The following is a 4,567-nucleotide window of genomic DNA, read 5'->3' on the forward strand; positions in this document are numbered from 1 at the left end:
GAGGTTTCCTGTGCATTGCTTTTTCAAGATTTAACAGCTTTTGTTTGATACAGCATATCAATTTAGGAGTCTCCAATACTCAATATCATTGAATGTTCAATCCAATCATTTGTACTTGCTGGATGTGGCACCCTCTGTAACAGACAGAGATAAACTTAGTTCTCTCTCTCTCTCTCTCTCTCTGTGTGTGTGTGTGTGTGTATTTATCTCTCTCCCTCTTTTGCCGTTTGTGTGTGTGTATCTTTGTATGTTACATCTCTCATTTCCTTTCTCCGTGTCTTACTGGCCCAAAGAAAACAATACCTTCTCAGCCTTGGTTATACTGTGTGTGTGTGTGTGTGTGTGTGTGTGTGTTTCCAACAGGAACAATACCCCTCCAACCTTGGGTGTTTTCTTAGGTATATTCAGCTCAGAATACATGCCCACAATAGCCCAACCAAGGCCAGTGTGGGCTGGGTAAATACACTATGAGGGGGTTTTGTACTGAAGGGCACATTTTAAAAGTCAGCATGAGAGCTCTTGCCTTTAACCTTTTTATCCAAAAAAGGATTCTCATGCTCTTTTTCAACATGTCCCAGCTTCAAAATCATACAGTTAATTCACAACTGAAAGCTGCCCAATACAAATTCAAACTGGCAAACTCTCTAACCTTTAGTTTAAGTCTTAGTTTCCCAGGGAGTTGAGGGCAAGTTTTTGTTTTTTTCCTCTTTGTAGTAATCGTTCTCAGTTGGGCCTAGCTGTCTAAATTAATGCCTTGATGACCTTTGTTATAACATTATGTCACTACCTTGTTCTTGTTTGGTGAAGGCTTTCATATTGTGGCTTCAGCTGTGTTTCTAACACTGGTTCCTGCTGTGCCAGGAAGTACGGCTACACATCATCAGGCAATGTATCACAACCTGCAATTTAGGATGAGTTCAAAGACAAGAACCCTTCTGCAACCTTCCCAGAGCTGCAGCGGTACTTTTGTTGAAGTGGTGTGGATTTTATCAGCTTATATACACTTATACACACACACACACACACACACACACACACACACACACACACACACACACACACACACACAATTCATGTACACCATTGCACCAACACACACAGTCACTGAAGAAGAGTGAATGGACACAGCCTTGATAATTGCCTTTATGTTGGGCCTAAAACCTTAGAGGTGACTGTCTGAGTGGGTGATAATGCATGAGTACACAACATATTTTGTCTGCAATCAAGGACAACAGACTGGCTAATTATAGCATACTGGAGGAAATGACTGAGAGCTTCTGAGATGTTGCTTCCACACTTCCACACGCCTTACTGGGGGGTAAATTTAGAAACTCCTCTCCATCACCACCGGAGGTACGAGGGGTGGAAGTAACAAATATTAAATCATAAAAATAGATGTGATGAAAATGCTTGTGAATTGAAAACAAGAGTGATGAAAATGCATGTGAGTTGAGAAATTGAGTGATAAACTTGCAAGTGAATTGATAAATCCTACGGCGATTTCATGATTTACTACCACTTTCTATCAATAAACATTGCCATTTATCATTTAAGGTGAGCCCCTTCATACGGAGGAGGCTAGAGGTACAGCATAATGTTTCTGTAGATGCTCTTTGTCAGTCAAGCCAGAGATTTTTCTAACAATTCTCATCTATCCATCCATAAAACTGAGAGCCAAGCTAAGGGCTTGAATGGTCACCGATATAAGGTCAAACTATGCTTAAGACGCCATCGTCATACTCTGAGAATGGATAGAAATGGTCTGTGCAACATTCAGAATCAATGGAAGAATATTACTGACAGTGAAGGTTTCCCTCACTGTTCAGCAGATGTCAGTATTGCTCATGTTTCCATCCGTCCCATGAATTCAGGGGATAACTGAGCAACAGGGACCTCTGCCGTTACAGTGGTGGACCTACACATGTCTGTTTTTTTTCTCTTACACAGACCAATATACTGTATTGTAATTCAGTACGTCAGAGGACTAGGGAAAATATAATACCTACAGAAGGTGAAATTCACAGTTAAGAGAGTTAATATAAAAGCATTTAGTACATGACATATATACTAGTCATCTACTCTTGCTGATGTATTTAGGAAACAGACACAGGACTTCTATCTGGAACAAAGGAACGGCACATCTTCCACTGCAGGAAGCTCAGTCTAATTTCCTCTGGAATGGACAAACAGGCTGAGGGCAGAGAGCTGCAGCGGGAGGAAATACCTTGGCATTCACAAACAGACATTACCACTCTCAATATAACAGCCAGACAGCCAGCCAACCAGCCAGTCAGCCAACCAGCCAGACGGAGACAGACAGACAAATAGACAGACAAACCACCACCACCACCACCACCACCACATATACACACACACACACACGCATGCACATTCCAGAGTATGTAAATTATGTTTTCAGTGTTAACAGCTGTTAATGTAGAGGGGTCAAAAGGTCAATGTAGACATTGTTGACGTTGTTCAGTTTGGAGTAGGTTAACCAGGGAAAACATACCTGCACTGCTGCACAGATGTATATATACAACAGGCCTATACTATAAAAACTACAGAAAGTTCTTATGATGGACGCCTCTGCCCCAAATATTACCATGTGATCTTTAACAATGATGCATTGGCTGATTGAGAAAAATTATCTGACTTGCCTATTTTATTTAACCTATGACTATTTAACCTGTGACTCCCCCGCCAAGTGGTAATAATGTTCTAAAATTGATTCTCCAAACTCTCAAAACTCCCAAAATCTCAAAAAAGTGGAGCATTCTGTGTCTGCTGTGTCAGAACAGAGTACACATTAAATTTTACACTCCATGGTCCACATGGTATGTGGCATTTGGTATGTTAAAGGAAATGAGACAGGATAATAGTGCCTTCTGGTAACGTGCGTGCAAAAGCTATCTCGATCTTTCCATTCATCCATCTAATCACATCAGCAAAGCTTAGCTGACAAAATCCTGGACATGTATGCACACACACACACACACACACACACACACACACACACACACACACACACACACACACACACACACACACAAAACATAAGTGTTTAGTTGATAGATGGGCTTGTTTAGCTGTCAGTTTGTCACTCAGAGTTAACAAATTACAATTTCCCAGGTTCATTAGACTGTCAGTTCACAAATAACTAGATAACTTGCCTCAAAACCAACAACTACTACCAACACCATCAACAGGGGGGTCAGCTCACACACACACACACACACACACACACACACACACACACACACACACACAATTATTCAGCGGATAGATACGCTTGTTTCACTGACAGACCTATGCCAGCTTTATCTGATATTCTTGTCATTTGCCCCGAGCTTTTAAAGGCTGCTTACACAAGCCTGTCACTCACCTGCTGGCAGTCAAGATTGACTTCTGTGATACACAACCAGTCTAGAGGCAAATCAACTCCAGGGAAGCAACTGCTGCATGGAAATTCAGAAGCAGGAAAGGAAGAATAATATATATATGTTTTTGAATTTTCCAAGAAAGAGGTCAAATGGAAACTGTCTTTGAAATATATCATATGCCATACATTCAAGCCAATACAAATAAATGGGCTTGTTGCCTAGACACAGATGTAGTTAGCGCCAAGGTTTTAGCTTGCTATGAAAAAATTGAAAATAATAACGTCGGACAAGCTGGTCTAGTTTTTTGGTGTGCAGCTGGCCTGTTTAAACATGCACAGGTATTGCTCTGATGATACCTCAGGGTCAGGATTTCAGTTCAAATGAGCTGTGTTAATTTCTCCTGTGCATCAGAACTCAATTGAATGTGGCAGCTGAGAGATATAATAATAATATGATTATTATCAGCAGCAACAATTGAGTTTGTACTAATCCTAGACAAGATTGCATGCAACTAGCACACAGTAATAGACTGATTACCAGCCATTAGAGGTAAATGAACTATCATGAACAAGCAATGATAATTATAACATGGGCAGGGCAACGTGGTTGATTTACAGCAGTTACATGAAGCCCGGGGATGACTGTCTGTTGTAATATTTCACTGTGGGTGAGACAGGTAATTCTTGGAAAGAGAACCGAGGTCTGGCAGAAGGAGCGGCAGGTGATGGGAAGTTCTGTTAGAGCCTCTGGGCACAGACTGTGAGCACTGCACCTATCAGCCTGTCAGTCTGGACTGCCAGTACAGGATATGCTGCTGGGTCACAAGAGAGTTCTCCTCCCTCATGCACACAATGAAGTTTAATTGTGTTGCGTGCCTGTGAGTCTCTGTGTATCTGTATGTGTGTGTATGTGTGTGTGTGTGTGTGTGTGTGTGTGTGTGTGTTACAGCCTGGCAACCCAGTTGTTTTGTCAACTGTTCATACATGCTTTGGTATTGGTAGATTTTTGGGTCATAGCTGTGAGTTTGACAGTTTAATGATAGTGCCGATTTATGGAAAATTGCAATTTGATTGTTGGAAATTCTTTTTGACACCTGTCATCATGTATTGCAGCGGTTCTATGAGAAATAAAAGCCTGTATGAACCACCTCATGCTGTTTCAGCAGAAAAGAAGCAAGACTAGAA

Source organism: Centroberyx gerrardi, chromosome 9, assembly GCF_048128805.1.
Source record: "Centroberyx gerrardi isolate f3 chromosome 9, fCenGer3.hap1.cur.20231027, whole genome shotgun sequence".
NCBI lineage: Eukaryota > Metazoa > Chordata > Actinopteri > Beryciformes > Berycidae > Centroberyx > Centroberyx gerrardi.